The 17,976-nt window shown below is 35.3% G+C and overlaps 1 protein-coding gene and 1 long non-coding RNA gene across 8 annotated transcripts in view; one reads left to right on the forward strand and one right to left on the reverse strand.

Annotated features, from left to right (window-relative positions):
• Nucleotides 1-17,976, reverse strand: part of LOC105500004 (COMM domain containing 10) — a 269,943-nt gene that overhangs the window by 74,640 nt on the left and 177,327 nt on the right. The window lies entirely within an intron of this gene.
• Nucleotides 1,272-12,840, forward strand: LOC139363792 (uncharacterized). Of its 2 annotated transcripts, XR_011624765.1 has the most exons (5): nt 1,272-1,408; nt 4,013-4,067; nt 7,395-7,545; nt 9,381-9,602; nt 12,706-12,839. It is a non-coding gene; the product is annotated as an uncharacterized lncRNA (long non-coding RNA). The 2 variants fall into 2 exon arrangements; XR_011624766.1 differs by lacking the exon at nt 9,381-9,602 and having other exon boundaries at nt 12,706-12,840.

Raw genomic sequence — 17,976 nt, forward strand, 5'->3', positions numbered from 1 at the left:
CCACCACAGTAGTACATTTATTATAGTCAATGAACCTATACTGACACCTCATAATCACCCAACGTCCATAGTTTACATTAGGGTTCATTGGTGATTGTAAATTCTGTGGTGTTGTAAATTCTGTGAGTTTGGATAAATTGTAAGTATCATACATGGTATTTACTGGAGCCCTAAAAATCATCTGTGTTCCATCTACTCATCTCCCACCCCCAACCCCTGATCTCTTTTACTCTCTTCACAGTTTTGCCTCTTCCAGAATGTCATATAATTGGAATCGTGAAGTATAGAGTGTTTTCACATCGGCTTCTTTGAGTTAGTAATGCGTATTTAAGGGAACTCCATGTCTTTCATGGCCCGATGGATCATTTCTTTTATTTTTCTTTTTTGAGATGGAGTCTTGCTCGTGTCGCCCAGGCTGGAGTACAGTGGCATGATCTCGGCTCACTGCAACGTCCGCCTCCCAGGTCCAAGCTATTCTCCTGCCTCAGCCTCCCTAGTAGCTGGGATTACAGGTGCCCGCCACCACACCCACCTAATTTTTGTATTTTTAGTAGAGACGGGGTTTCACCATGTTGGCCAGGCTGGTCTCAAACTCCTGAGCTCAGGTGATCCACCCACCTCAGCCTCCCAAAGTGCTGGGATTACAGGTGTGAGCCACCGCACCCAGCCGAATCATTTTTTAGCACTGAATAATATTCCATTGTCCTGATGTACCAAGTTTACTTATCCTCTGGAAGACATCTTGGATGCTTCCATACCCAAGGTTATCTAGGTTTTCTCCTCTGCTCTACTTCTTCTGTTACAATAACATGTATCATTTTCTAACAAACTATATAATGTTCTTATTTCTAAGGAAATATATGTGGCGAATGAAACATAGAGTGTTCAAAGATAACCAAAGGTAACAGGTGGGCACAAATAATGTATGTGTGCTATAGAAGAAAATCAGGGAAATAATTTTTAAAAACTACCAGACTTGAAGAAAACTATTAATCTTAAGATGCAAAGGCTGAGCAAGTTATCAAGCAGACTGAATGAATAAAATACTCGAATCCAAATATACTCTCTTGAAGTTTTATCCACCGAAGATAAAGAAGAAAATCCTAAGAGATTCCAAGGAGGGAAAAAGATGTTACCAAGAAAAGAATGTGAATCAAATTGGGATTCTATTTTTCATCAGCAACCCTAAATTCCAGGACACAATGGAGGAAATATCAAGGTTCTACAGGAGAATGATTTTGAAAACAGAAGTCTACATACCCGAACTATCTATTAAATATGAAAGCAAACAGAGATAATTCAGACCTTCAAGAACTCTGAAATTGTATCTCCAGTATGCCTTTTCTGTGGAAGATCTTTGAGGATATACTCCAATTAAATGACGGGGAAAATTGTAATAGATGAAGAGGTGAGAGCTAAGAAACAACAAATCTAACCCAGGACTGTAATAGGAAAGTGAAATACCTGAAATGCTTAAATGACAGCTTTCCAACTGTTCAAGAAAGCAACTGATTCAACCTGGAATTCAAAATGGAACAAGCAAGCAACATTCCTACAATTTGCAGCCAAATGGAATTACAGCTTTTATCATTCTGAATCCTGTAGGAGCAAAAACACTCCTAAAAAGAATTAAGTATTCGTTATCAACCTGTTCTCTGTTTTTGACTATGTTTTGACTGATGAGCTTCTTATTAGTAGCCCACACTCTCTCTTCTCGATTGTATCAGTTTGTTAAAGTAGGTGCCAGCACATTTCACAAATGGAAAAAATAAGTGGTAAAAATATACATGAAAGGCACAGATCTGAAATTATATTACACAAATGATTGATTTTTATGTCCTCTTACAAATACCTTTACATTTGAAGAAGTTCACTGGTAAGATGTAGACAGTCTAGGTGGGGATTTTCCAGTAAAATGAAAGGTGTCAGACTCTGAAGAGACTGCTCTTATCCAACTCTTTTCTAAGTGGCTGCTTAGTGGAGCTGCTGCCCTTTTCCCCCAGCACTCCTGCGGCTGCACGTGAGCTCTTCCCTGTGCTCTGCCACCATTATACTTTAAGGGATCTCTTCACAAAACGGACTCTGAGAACCCTTTAAAATCAGTACTCTTTAACTTTATAGGTGAAATTATCCAATTGGGTATGTTTTTAGAATGAGTACTATTTTTTCGGAAGTTCCTAACTCGATCTGTGTGTAAATTATTTACGGATGAATGGAGTTGCAGCCAAATTACCTTATTTAAATGCATCATTACTGGACACTTCAATGGTTTCTCCATTTGAACACTGAATTTTACTTTACTTCAAATATATTTGCATAAGCAGTCTACATCATTCATGATTTACCAGTTTTGCTGTATTAAAGTAATAATTTTACTCATCTTCAAAGCCATATGCATTAGATTATTGCTACCATGAGAATTTATGTAAACAATGGGTAATTGTTCCCGTCCATGTGACCTTGTACTAATAATTATTCTAAAATAGAAATTTTTTCTTTTCATTGCTATTCATTACTTTTTTGTTTGTTTTGAAACAGGCAGCCTTTCAATTGCCAGATTTAAGAGTGTGTTCATTAGCAAAGCTGCCCTAGTTGATTGATATAGCTGTCCAATGGCTTTTTCTGTCTTTCCTTGATAGTATTTCTATGAGGAATTTCACTGTATCACTCTGATGCTTCTGAGAATTTCCCTGCCTGCCTTTGTTACTTTGGCGTCCACTGTCACCTGACTTCCATAGCAGATGTCCACTCAAAGCCTAGCCTTTCTACCTACAATGCCAGTGAAAATTTTAGACTCCTTTCACTGTCTTTCTCCTCCTTCCCCTACTGGGGACCATGACTCTTCAGACACTTTAGCATCACTGACTGAAGATCTTCCTATGTTTGATTATTACTCTTTACCTCCTCTGTTAATGTAAAAACTTCATCTTTCCAGTTATCAAGGATTCTTCTAGAACCCTTCTTTCAACATTTTGAGGTCTGATTTTCTATGCAAATGGCTTCCCATTTGAAAACAATAGCTAAAAATCCTAACAATGGCTTTACATCATCTGTCCTACTACAATCCTCTCACCTCTCCTCTTCCAATCTCCCTCTTGTTTACTGTGCTTCAGTAAAACTCTCTCCTTGTTCATGAAGATACCAAGCTCATTTTCTTCTCAGGGACTTTGCCCTTGCTGATTTCTTTACCTGGAATGTTCTACTTCAAGAACATTCCTCATGGGTTATCCTCTCACATCTTTCAAATCTTTACTCAAATGTCACCTTATCAGTGAGGGCTTCCTTGACCACCTTATGAAATTACAGTCCCCTTCATAGCTTGAAAGTAAATATTTTATTAGACAACCTAGTTGTTTTACTTTTTGGCTTATTGTCTGTAAAACTCTACTAGAATACGACTTCACAAGGGTCAAGGACTTTCATAAACTGTTATGTGTAGTTCCCCCTTATCTGTGGGAGATATATTTCAAGTCCCCCAGCAGATGCCTGAAACTGCCAGAAGCACTGAGCCTTACATATACTAAGTTTTTTCCTATTATACATACCTATGATAAGTTTAATTTGTATATTAAGAACTGTAAAAGATTAACAATAATAAAACAGAATAATTATAACTATATACTGTAATACAAATCACAAGAATGTAGTCTTTCTCTCTCACACATACATTATCTTATTGTACTGTATTCACCTATTTTCAGACCACAGTTAACCACAGGTAACTGAAACTGTGCAAAGTAAAACCATGGATAAGTGGGGGAATATTATATCCTAAATACCCAGCATAGTGCCTGGCCCAGTCGTAAGCACTGAATAAATATTTGTTGAATGAATAAATATTATGAATGCTATCATGCTCCACATTTTATTCAGGCACACCATTTAGCTGGAATTGCCCAATCCCTTTAAGGGTAAGAGCACAGAATTACAATCAGACTGCCTGGATTTAAATGTCATTTGGGTGACCTTATACATGTACTTAACTTCTCTTTGTTTATCCTGTATCTCATAGGTTGTTTGAGAATTAAACAATATATGTAAAGCAATTAAAAGAGTACCTGACAAATGTAAGTACTCTGTAATTTTATGTCTAACGAATTATTCAACATCAAATTTATAATATTTTTCAGCTTATTGATCTTTTTTCTTATTTATTTTTACTTTTTTGAGACGGAGTCTTGCTGTTGCCCAGGCTGGGGTGCAGTGGTGTGACCTTGGCTCACTGCAATCTCTGCCCCCCGGGGTTTAAGCAATTCTCTTGTCTAAGCCTCCAGAGTAGCTGGGATTACAGGCACCCGCTACCACATCCAGCTAATTTTTGTATTTTTAGTACAGAAGGAGTTTCTCCATGTTGGCCAAGGTGGTTGATCTTTGTTATTTCTGAATATTTATGCCAAAGTCCTTTTTCATGTGAAGAGTACTGGTACCAACACCATGGATTGAATTTATCCTACCTCATTTGTCTACCTTTTGATTTTAATCATGATTTTGATATTTCAATTTAAAAGACCTTCTTTTTTTTTTTTTTTTATTTTAAGGACAGTGATATTCAATCTGTGTGTCTGCAGTACTCCTTATTGGGCCCCCACTTATAACATCTCAAAGTCCTCCATTTCTAATTAGAAATTCATAACCCAGTAAGCCAATGGGTAAGTTACAAAAGGCAGCTTACTTGTGGCTGGATAAACAATAAATCCAAATGTAACTTGGACTTCTGAAATTGATATAGTATGCAATCCTGGCATGCTGTTTAGCATCAGAAGCAGGGTTTCTGCCAATTAGAATGTGTTACTGAAGTCTGTGGTTCTTTCCAGCTGCCATACAAAATTCAGTTCAGTGTAAAGTGGCTCTTCAGCTTGGTGCAGTTGACTACAACTAACTTAGATGACCTCTTTGCCATGGAGGGGGTGTGAAGTAATATTCAGTCCAGAAGCAGTTGTTTTAAACATATCTTAAACTGTTCTTTAAATACAAAATGACATTTGTTTTTTGTTAAACACATTACATTTTATATTATGGTTTTTTTTTCTGGATTGTCTTGAAGTAAGTACTCTCGTATTCATGTTCAATTGTTATTTCCCAATTAATTTCTTTAAAGAATTTTAAGTAGCCAATACCAGTCATATGAAAGTTAAAATAAACAATACACTTTGTAATGACAATTTTAAAAGAGCAAAAGCATTTTAGCTATCATACTAAAATAGTTTTATCTTTCCCTTTAGACTGTAGGAATCTGCAAGTCAGAAGAAAATTTTGCCCATTGTTTAAGAAATAATGTTTGTCATCAGACTAAAGCTGCTAAAGTAGCCTTTGATCTCCATAGATTTTAGTGAAGTATAGCATTCATATAGCTCAATGAGTTACCACAAAATAAACATACCCATATGACCACCCCTCGCTGAATAAATAACACATTACTTGCATCCTCAGAAGTCCTCTTACTGACCCCTTACCTCTACCATTTTTGTTCTCCAAAGTTAACTACTGCTAACTGTTCTAATATTAAACATTAGTATTGTATCCTTTTATAAATAGAACTAGTCAGAATGTACTCTTGTTGACGTGAAAAAGCTGTATTATTAAAAACTGCTACATCAAAAATTCCAAGTGAGTGGTCAGTAAATTTATTAACAAGATATCCCTGGATTAATGATTCTATCTCAAGTCAAAAACACTTTGCCAAAGTGACAGCACTAACACCTACCACCAACAGGATGTAGAATCAGCCGGACCTTACTTTAGAACATCTGAGAGTCTCTAAAAGCTGGCAAAACTATCTTAAAAGTATGGAGTGATAGGCAGTAAACTGCATTTATTTTGGGTTTGAACCACTCCAAGGCAGTATCAGAAATAACCTTAAAAAAGAGGAGCCAGAGGCTAAAGAGTATCCCCACTCCCCACAATTAAGATGCAGTTTGAAACTGTATCTGAAATCATGAAGGCAAGGAAAGGTGGGAGGAAGACGATATGAAATCAATATCTGAAAAGCTGTTTCTACTAAAGATGTCAACACACACACACATTATATATCTATATATCATGTATTTGGACTGATTCAAGGAATCTGTGCTTGTCAAGGCAACTTCAAGAACTGTTTATAGTAAAGAGAAATGGATATCACAGCTTTTGAAATCAGTTTTCTTAAAGAAAATTATATAGTTGAGGTGGAGACTGGTAAAAGAAGAGGCTGCCTTCCTTCCTTTTCTTTTTTTAAAACAAGGTCTACATCACTGGGTATCAATAATTGATTCCTACTGGACGCAACTACAGGATGCACCCCATGTTTTTTTATTGTAAGAAATAAACACAGTAACAAATTTTCACTAGCATCATGATGTAGAACATAAATTCATGTTTCCTTAATTCAGCAGGTATTTATTAGAAATCTATGAGGTACCAGCATCTATGTGAAATCCTGGTTATAATGCAAAGAAGCCAGTCTAGTGAATAGACAAATGAATTTATTAAATTAAAATACAATGTTATATGTCATAAGATGTTCAAGAGCTATGGGGGTACAGTAGAGAAATATCTGAGGAGCAAAGAATAGGAGTAGGTTCCCCGGCTGAATCTTAATAATATGGTATTTTAAGACGCTACTACACTATCACCACTTAACAAGTAATGGAGATAAAAATAAAACAAATGCAAAAACAAAAACATAGTAAGGCTGCTTTGCTACATGGCACTTCCTTATGCAAACCTAAGGAGACTACTATGCTCTTTGAGACCTACTTTTCAATGACCATAATTCAGAATACCTAGACATTGGAAAATACTGCAAAACAGACAGAATGAACCTTTATGATATATGAGGCAAAGAATCAACAGTGAACAAAACCTAATAAAGTTTATACTCAATGGACTGTATCATTAACAGTGAGTAAGCTATTCTTGATTTTTTTTGGGGGGGTGGCTCAAGTATGAGTAATCATATATCTAATCAGTGTTTTTAGGTGGTCTAAATAAAGGACTATAAATAAAATAAAGGATATTTTAAATAAATACCATTTAAATTGCTGGGGTTTTTTTCATCTTAAATAACCAAAGATCTGAATTAACTCAGGCTATGTTACTTTATGTTGCCACACAAAATTTAACATAATAAAGATATATCTTTTCACTTGCTGGACAAATAAATTGTGCTTGTATTCTGTTGCATGAACAACTACATTCAATTACATACTGTCATAATTTATTTTCTAGCTGTTTCATATACGAACCATTTGTCTTCCAAATTAGATGATAAACTACTTTAGTGCAAAATCATACTGTCTTCTCCTTTTGTATCCTTTAGCAGCTAACACAATGTTGGGCTATAGAACTGCTCAATAATTGCTTGTTGAATTGAACAGTACCCTTAATCATTGCCACTTCTTTTCTTTGAAGTACAGTTGAACAGATGTAATGCTATCAAGTCTTTATGCTTTGTCCTGCTTCTCTGCCTACCTTGCCAGAAGAAGGTAAATTCGATCTTTATATTTACTTGGTGAATGCTGATCCTGCTAGGATTTTTAACAATGACAGTCAATGCCAGTTCAAGTGGTAAGTTTTATTACATATGAATACCTGTCCCTAGAGATTGAACCCAAAATGCCTGTATATCAGACTAAGCCATTACTGTATTTGTCTGCCCCTGACTCAAAACATATCATCAATCTTAGATACAAGTTTGATGCCCCATCTTTCATTCTATGAGTAGGATTAAAAATAGTACAAAGGGAAATAATAAAAAATAATTATGTTTAAAGTGGATAAATTATAAATGCTCTCTATGTACTCCTTCTTTTATGCCTAAATGTAAAGGCAAATCAGCATCTTTTTAATGTGAAACTCCTCTACTATAAATTGTAATGTCTATAGGCAAATATTTATTTTACATATTTTATAAAAAGATAAAATAATCTACCCTACTTAATCCTATCCTGAGCCGGGAGTCAAAAATATGATCCCCATACTAAGTTTTCAAATACAAGAATATGTCTCAATGCTTACTCATTTCAGTAATTTTTCTTTGCTCATGACAAAAGAAAAAACTGAATTAAGAAACAGTTAAAGTTTGTTTATAATCAGGGCTAAGTTACAACATAAGACTAACAAGGAGAGAGTCACAGTGATCCTAAAAGATCTTATTTTAATAAGCCTGAAAGGAAAAGGATCAGAATTCAGACTTAATTTTTACAATCCTAATATTCATGAAAAAACACAATTTATGCAACTACAAAAGCATTCATTTAAAAATCACAGCAGGACCATATTATTTCTTGAGGTTTAACTGAAAATTTGAAACAAAAAGCGGTGGTCTATTAAAGGTTCTTTGTCAAACCTATTAAAGCAAATTTTCAAACGTTTTTTAAAACCTACAATTCTGGTTATTGAAATAAAAATTACTACATATGAAAGTGATAAATGTGATATTTTCTTTAATTTGCCTATATTAATTTAATATTAACATATAGCTTGTGTCATTTGGCAAAATCAACAATGTGAATAAAATTTTATTTTTTTGAACTTTGTTTTAAAATTCTAGCCTAGAATACAAATGATGTTAGCTATCAAAATAATGATTTTGTGGCTGACATTGCACTATATTTCTTCTCAGTTTTTAAAGGGGAATTAGAAGTGTATTTTTCAACCAAATCACTACGATAACTGTTATTTATTTGGCTTAAAACTCTTATCTACAAGCTAACTTGACTTTTAAGGAAAGCAGGAATGAGGCCAAAGTGAATACCTTAAGAAAGAATCATAGTAACTGTATTCACATTTATCGCTGCAATGAAGAAAACCTCCTACCTCATAATCCTGTCTCCTATAAAAGATTTTAAGCTCCACTGAAATGTATGTGCATTATTCTGATGACATTTTATTCTCTCTTTTGCCTTGCTGACATTTATAACATGACCTAGTTTGGCTAAAATTACCAGTTGAAAAAAGTAGCTGCAGTGTGATAAGTGATTTTACCTAGACATGATGTCTGATTCCCACTGGTATATATACACACTGATGTCCCTGCGTGAGAGAACTAATTCCTTCTACTTGTCTTTTTCATGATTAAAGGCACTGATAGTAATTTTTTAACATTCCTTGCATCTAAGCTGAGAAACTGAAAAGCTGTGTGAATGCTTGGCATCACCAATCAAGTCAGAAAACATGAGGAGAAAAAACATTCTGAAGCCAATACCTTGGATAATGAAGATAATAAGAATAAAATCACCTAAGTGGGCAGCCTTAGTATTTCTGGACATGTTCCATAACCCCCACAGATAATAGTGGACTGGTTATTACCTGTGTCAGAGGAGACAAAACATAAATGTGGAATTTCAAGCAGAGTACTATTTGGTGGCAGGACATATAAATTGAACGAACTTTTTTTGCAGGTCATATTAAAGATGTAGAGAATATGAGATTCAAAGATCTTGTGAAAGACAAAAGGAAATCAGAAGAATATCTAAAATGAACTGATGGAGAATAAAGAGGATGGGTAACCACAATTAAATTACCAGAAAGTTATCAGAATTATTGGTAGGAATAATGTTTGTTCAAAGGAAACGCAAGCCCTGTTGAAGGAGAATGAGATGCTTCATTAACGAGAAAATTGGGTAAGATCTAAGGGCCTTGAAATAAGAAAAGATCACCATGAAATTTCTGTTAAAAGTGAGCTAAATCCAGTACTAAAGTAGTGATACTTTTTAAGTGATCAACTTAATTTATGGCAAGGATAGTGAACCTATAGTACAGATAGATACAGACCCTGCTTTCCTGCTTAACACTCTGTGAAACCAGAAGGCAAAAGAGGGGGAGAGTGAATCAGCTAAACAGTATACATTAGAGCAGTACACTTATCTACCCTTTGGGCCTGGGGCATAAAATAATATGAACTCATACGAAATGAGAGTGAAGTGGGAGAATGTCTGAAAAATATCTGAAACTGAAACTCAGCAATCTGACTATACGTAAAGTCTCTAGTAATTCATACTTCCTGCTACTTTAACAGAAAATAGGAAGATCCTTGAAATTCTACATTTATGTTTTGTCCTCTGTCTCCCAGCTGCCAGTCCACTATTACCTGTGAGGGTTATGGAACATATTCAGAAATATTAAGGTCATCCACTTAGGTGATTTCATTTCTATTATCTTTATTTCCCAAGGTATTGGCTTCAGGAAAAATTTTTTTTTTTCCTTGTGTTACTACAGGGCTTGGTTTTCTAAGTTGATTGGTGCCTTTTAGTCCCAAGTCCCCCAATATTGCTACTAAGTTCAATGACAAACTATTTTCCAATCAAATGTCTAGATACCTGCAGCAGTAAAAAATAGTGACCCTAAATGCACTACTAAATAGAGATACCCATGTAATTAACACAAACTGAGAAAAGTCCATCAGCTAAAATATAATTTGCTGATCTTACAAAAAAAAAAAAAAAAAAAAAAACAGGGGAAGTACAAAGTATAAACATGAACTTACAAACTTGGAAGAGTTGAGATGTAAGTTAATGTCTAAAATATCATTTGAATCTTATTGAATGTTTAGAAGCTCTTGTTTTAAATGTACTATTTGAAATCAATAGGGATGAAGTAGTTTAACTTCTGGTTATGAGAAAAACTGACGTGGCCATACAAAACCCCAGAGATACCAATAATAAGATACTAGATTAAAGCAAACAAACTACTTAAAGATACTTTAAACTTTCAAATGCAGACATAAGGCTGAAGAGAGTTTTATTTTGAAAACTAGAAGGGGTAAGAATTGAGAGTTCATACTGGCTCCAGGGCACTGACCAAACTCCATAGCTACAGCTACAAAAAAGGAGAAGAAAAAAATGGCATCGCATTGGCTAAAGATGCTAGAACTTAAGAGTTGAGAGCTGGAAAAACAGCTGAAAATTTAAAGGAAAAATCTTAGCACCAAGCTAATCTCAGATGGCACAAGACTCAAATTCAGAGCACAAACTACACAAATTCCTGGCTGACAACAAAAATTACACATGAGCAAGGGAGGCCTATGAAGCCTAGTGAAAAAGCAGGAAGAGAAAAAAAAATTTTAAAATCAGTGATTCTTTTATTAACTGAGAACATTCTTCAATCATTTACAGCTTGAGTGGTAGAAAGATGAATCTAGACAGGCTTGAAGTGTCAGAGTACAGGGCCCAAAGCTGGCATAGCTACTGTCAGTTAGGAGGAAATTCTGAGACACAAAGAAACAACAGAGAAGATGAGCATCTGCCAAAATCTTTGGGCTATCACATTATGCATGTACAAGGGGGACCTACAGGTGTTCAGGTTAACAAAGCAGCAGGGGAAAGGTGTAAGCTGAATACCTCACAGGAGACAGTTTGTGGTTTCAACCCAAGGAAGTCAATTGCCTACTAGAACAAAAAGCCAAGGTCCTCGAAAGAATATAACAGAACCCAGAGTCATTTCACCATGTGTTTCCCAGTGTCTAGTCTTCAACCAGAAATTTCTACATACACCAAAAAAAAAAAAAAAAAACAAACAAACAAAAAAAATCCCCCAAAACAAACAGGAAAGTCTTCAAGAAATTAGGAAAAAATACATTCAATACAAATGACTCTAACTGGGCTCAGATGTTGTATTTAGCAAGTAAAATAATTCAAAAAAGCTATTATAAATATATTCAAAGAACTGAAGAAAAATACGCTATCAGTGAGTGAACACAGAATAAATCTCAAGAGAAAAACAGAAACGAAAAAAAGAAAACTCTAGATCTAAAAAGTATAATAAGTGAAATAAAATATTCACCAAATGGGCACAGCAACAAATTGGAAATGGCAGAAGAATCAGTAAAACTGCATTATGGGTTAGGAGAAATTACCCTAGTTTATGGGGAGTCCCATAAACTAAAGATTAGCCTACAGATTGTTAAAGGATATTATATAAAATGTTAAAGTAACATTCTTATCCATCTTTTATTTAAATTTAAAATAAAAGGTTAAACAATATTGCAATGTTTCATTCACTACAAGCCTAAATGTTATCGCAGAACCATGCAACTATCAAATACTAATCAGCATTTAAAGTCAAAATAAAATGTAATGCCAACAAAAATTATGATTAATTCAATCAACAAATAAGTGCATCAATAATATCCCAGGTGATATGGTTTGAATATTTTGTCCCCTCCAAACCTCATGTTGAAATGGGATGTCTGATGCTGGAGGTGGGCCTAGGGGGAGGTGTTTGGGGCTTGGGGGAAGAGCCCTCATGAATGGCTTGGTGCTGTCCTCACAATAAATGAGTTCTCGCTGAGTTCATATGAGATCTGATTGTTTAAGAGTGGGCCGCCCCTTGTTCCCTTTCACCATGTGATATGCCAACTCCCCCTTTGCCTTCCACCATGATTGTAAGCTTCTTGAGGTCTTACCAGAAGCAGATGCTAGCACTATACTTCCTGTACAGTCTGCAGAACCATGAGCTAAAATAAATATCATTCCTTTGTAAATTACCCAGTCTCAGGTATTCCTTTATAGCAAAAATGGATTAATATACTAGGCAATGGCTGGGAACTGTAGAGACAACAAGTATAAACAGAGATGGCTCCTATCTACATAGGGTTTCCTAATTCTAGTGAACAAGAATAAACCAATTCCCAACTGAAGTCCTCCTATATACTAATGATTTATTTGAGCAGCAAGATTTATGAACTATCTTTCACTGAAAAAATACATTGCTTCAATTTTTTAAAAGGATGAAGAGTTAAACGACCAACCTCAGAATCCTTAGAACTTGGATTGAGAAACCGAAAGATCACGGTTAAATGAATAGTCCAAGAGATGGAAGCTGAAAATGGAAGCTTTGTTCTTAAAAAATATAAAACAAAAGAGACAAACAGTAAAACTATTTCCATGGTCTTATAGTGGTGCTTCTAATACATGCTTTACTTTTTAACACATTTCTAAAATGAATCCAGCACATGGAAACATAAAAATACTGTTAAGCAGTTCAGCAAAGAATACCAAATGGAATAACCATCATTCTTAAGGCTATGTTCAGTGGCTTATTTTAATCAGATAATTTCAAGTATTGTCTTTGAACCATTCCAGTCTGGTTTCACCTCTTCTCACTGACTCCACTCCTGTGATCATGAACTTCTTTCAGGGTATCTTACCTGAAAGATACATTATAGTCTCTTCAGAGTTTTTGAACATACGATTCCTGCATTCCAATAACATTCTCTCCAAACCCCTTCTGTCCCTCTCTGACTCAACCCTATGGTCTCTGTCACATAAATTTTTCCCGAGCTTCTCTGGATTACGTTAAATCTCCCTAGACTATGTTCCAAAAGGACCATGAGCTTTCTGCTTTCTTAGAACTTCTAAAATTTCTAATTAGAAATTTAATGTTTCACTGACCAGTATGTTTGCAAATATATTCCCAGAGCCTGAGACACTTTCTACTACATAATTTGTAGCTAAGTAAATATTTGTTTAATAAATGATATTCAAATAAAATGTAGATAATCATATCCTATTTTTTTGTCTCACATATTACATTGTAATAAAAACTTTTTTCTCTGATCTATAAATTTAATTTACCTTATACTTCTCAATACTAAATAAAAATCCTCTGACTTCTCTAAAGTAATTCTTAGATTTGACTTCGTCATATTTTATCCTATCTCCTTTTTTTAAAAAAAATATTCAATATAGAAAATACCTGACTCCTGTTAAGACTGATATTTATAATTTATAGGTGACGGCAAAATATAGTGAAAAATAGCAACTTCAAAGAAATAAGAACATAGACAAGTAAAATTAAAATAACACAATGCTATTACATATTTTATATACTCCAATCAAGAGGAATCTGAAGATATCAACTAAAATAACCATAATATTAAAAAGGGGGGCCAGGAGCAGTGGCTCATGCTCATAATCCCAGCACTTTGGAGGTTGAGGCAGGCAGATCACAAGGTCAGGAGCTCAAGACAAGCCAGATCAACATGGTAAAACCCTGTCTCTACTAAAAATACAAAAAATTAGCCAGGCATGGTGGTGCACACCTATAGTCCCAGCTACTCAGGAGGCAGAGGCAGGAGAATTGCTTGAACCTGGGAGGCGGAGGTTGCAGTGAGCCGAGATCGTGCCACTGCACTCCAGCCTGAGCAACAGAGCAAGACACCGTCTCAAAAAATAATAAATAAATAAATAGGCTAAATGTTGTTTTCTTTTGAATTCTAGCTCTTTTATGAACAAAAGGCCACAATGAAAAGCTGAGATAATTTTTTGCACGATTATCTTTCTGTCCAGCCTCATGTTCCTGAAAAGAATATTAAATTCCCTCATAAAACATTGTGTCAACTTTACAAATACAAGTAGACTTCATTCTACTTCTGAAAGCATATTCCCATTTAACTAGATGAGTCAATGAGTCAATTTAATATAATTTAAATATAAGAGTTTGATACCCTAATTGGTACAGAAACTATAATTATTGACCAAAATAATTCTAATGCATATTAAAAGATTCCATGTTTTTACTAAAAGAGATTTCAGGATGAGTAGATTTCCAAATTAAAATATTAAAATTTAATTCCAATAGTCAAAACTAAGTTTTGTTAAGGTCCATATAGATTGCCTTACTATTTTCTTCAACTCTTGAGAATATTTTCATGAGAACAGAGTAACAGACTTAAATTAGATTTAGCTATCACTGAAGAGAATAAGAAGTTGCAATTTCATCTCAATTATGCTCTGTGCCTTTCCCTAACTTCTTAACACCCCAGATAGCATTAACATTTTTTCCCCCTCCTTTGACCACATCTCTATTTGGAACATATGCACTTATTAGTATTATTTGCTGCACCAAGGCTTACCCACGTCCACTCCTGCTAACTAAAGAAGATGCGCACATTGACAGATTCAGTTCATCTTCTCACAACCTGCTAAAACAGACTTTATTTTTTTCTGGTTGAACTAACTACCTGCCTATCTACCTCCCTCCCTTCCTATCTACCTATCTAAGTTATGTTTTCTCTGGTAAGAAAAAATGTTGGAAAATAAGCAAAGGACTGCAAAAATCCATCCTTACTTTCCTCTTGATTTTCTACTCATTTAAATAAAGAATGGTGGCTACAACAACTAAAGCATAATGTTCAAAAACAGAAGCTATCCTGCATCTTTCAAAAAGTAATAATGCAACATTTCATCTGTGCATAGCTCACAGTGAGGAGATGCAGGTATCTACACTTTTCCAAAGTCAAACAAAATAATCACTACTAAGACCTAAACCTAAGATCTTTTCTTCACAGCATTTTGAAGAGATCTTGAAAACACAGGCTCTCACCAGGGTTCTGTAACTAACTAGCAATGTAACCATGAGTAACTATACAGCCAAGAGTATCCTCAGTAATAAGATTAAGGGACTGGTGTTTAGATTCAAGACCAACAAATTTGTATGCCTGCTGTACAGTAACAGACCAATATACTGAGACAGCAGGGTTTGTAACACAGAAAGAATTTAATGACTACAGGGTGGCTGAGAAAGGAGATGAGAGGAGACCCCCAAATCCATCTCCCAGGTGAGTTCTGGGCCAGGGATTTTAAGGGGATAGTAGAGGGCAAGGGGTTGGAAAATTGGGGTCATTGATTGGTTGGAGTAAGGGAGATGAAATCATGAGGATACAGAGTGTGTTCTTTGCTGAGTCAGCTCACCATGAGACCAGCTGGTGCCTATAGTTTCACTGGTATGCAGGACCTGAAAGAATATCTTAAAGGTGCCAATGTGCCTTTGGAACACTTTAAAAAAAAAAGAATATCTCAAAGGGAAAACTTAATGTTTCATAATGTTCAAGTTGTTATCTATGGAGCAGTTAAGGAGAACTATAATCTAAGGTCTATGTGATTCTAGGACAATAGGCACCAAACAACTGTGAAGAAGCAGATCAGAGAGCAAGCCTGACCTAGTGATTAATGCTGAATGTGCTGCAAGCTTGGTTTTGTTTCTCGCTATCCCTTCTTCCCTGATTAATTTTATAAGATTATAGGGAGGGTTTCATTTAGAAGATGGTCCCTTTAAAATAATTATTTTAAACTCACTTTACAGATTCCCATAGGTAACAGGTATAAGCTCTTATTATTTGTTGTTTGAAAGCATTAACTAAAGGTGCCACAAATTTAGAAACATAATTTTTCCGTTGATGATTTAGATTTACGAAGTAATTAAGTATATTTGAAAATCTGGAATAATAGACATGTAAGTTATATTATTTTTCCCGTGTTTATACAATACTTGGGTTACATATGTATCCATGGATCCTTATAACTCTACTCTTCTTTCTCTCACAAAAAGTCCAAGGCTGCCAAGCTCAGAAATTCTGACCTATACAGATATGTTCCCTGCCGTACCCTAACATTCTCAAAGTTTATTATCTATGATGTTCACCTCTTTCAAAGGAATAAAAGAATTACAGGGAAAAGATAAACATGATCACCTCTCAGTCATCTACTGTGACATTCTCTGGGGGCTTAGAATTCCTTTACTTCCTGATTAAATCCCCCCCAACTCAAGTCACGTAGTCTTCACTCCTGAAGAACATGAATGAGGCAGAATGTGTTTGAGAAACTCAGTACCTAGATTGTTTTCTGAAACTTTAATGCCTGATTTTGCTCCCTAAGTACCTATAAGCAATTTATGGATATACTGTTATATTATCTTAAAAAACACACTTTAATATGGCTTCTTCTACTTAAGAGCCAAAATTATCTCCCAATTGTCTATCATAGGAAGCTTCAGCTTTGATAACTGACTTTCAAGGTTAGAATAACCTGGGCTCCCACTGTGTATCCAAAACAATTTAACATATAACCTTATGAGCCAAACCTGACAAAGACAGTATAAAAAAGAAAAAGTAGAGACTATTTAATTCCTTAATAAAAAACCTCTATCAAAATATTATCAAATCAGTCAATGTATGAAAAAAAAATACCAGCATGAGGTAGAGTTTACAAAAAAATAGAAAAGTATATTGACATAGTAAATTTCTTCACAAATTAGAAAGCAAACATGATATGATTCAAAAACCATAAGATTACATCATTAGACACTGAAAAGTATTTGGTATTTTCAGCAGCTATTTGCATTAGTTACCTATGGCTGCTGAAGGCAAATTACTACAAACTCAATAGCTTAAACGAAAAGAAATGTATTCTTCACAAAGTCCAAAAACAGTTTCACGGGGCAGAAAACAAGGAGTCAGGAGGGCTGCATTCCCTCTTGGGAATCTGCTTCTTGCCTCTTCCTCCTTCTAGCTGCCAGCATTTCTTGACTTGTGGCCATTATCCTAGTCTCTGGCTTAGTGATCGCAGCAACTTCTCTTACATATGTCTGTGTCAAATCTCCCTCTGCCTCTCTCTTATAAGGACATTTATTATTGTGCTTATGGCCTACCTAGATAACCCAGGAGAGTCTCCCAATCTTTTTTCCTTTTAAGTTAACGCTTACATAGTCCACAGATTAGCAGTTTCTATCTGTGGGGAGCTGTTATTCTGCCTACAGCACTACTAGTTTAAAAAAAAAAAAAAAGAAAGAAAACTATCTGTATTGGTTTGCTAGGGCTGCCATAAGAAAACGCCACAGACTGGGTGGTTTAAACAACAGCCACCAACAACAGTCTCCAGATTTTCAACAACAGTCTCCAGACTTTCCGTTCTGGAGGCTCAAAGTCCAAGATCAAGTTGTCCGCAGGGCTGGTTTCTCCTGTGGCTTCTCTCCTTGGCTTTTGGATGGTCTTGTCTCATAGGTTTTCTCTATTAAAGCAGACACCTGGTAGCTAGTCTTTTTCTTACAAAGCCACCAGTCATACTGGATTACAGCCCTACCTTATGACCTCATTTAACCTTAATTACCTCATTAAAGGCCCTATCTCCATATACAGACACACTGGGAAAGATAGCTTCAACATACAAATTTTGAGGAAGCACAATTCAATCTATAACACACTCTAAGAATATTAATATG

Source organism: Macaca nemestrina, chromosome 6 (assembly GCF_043159975.1).
Source record: "Macaca nemestrina isolate mMacNem1 chromosome 6, mMacNem.hap1, whole genome shotgun sequence".
Taxonomy (NCBI): domain Eukaryota; kingdom Metazoa; phylum Chordata; class Mammalia; order Primates; family Cercopithecidae; genus Macaca; species Macaca nemestrina.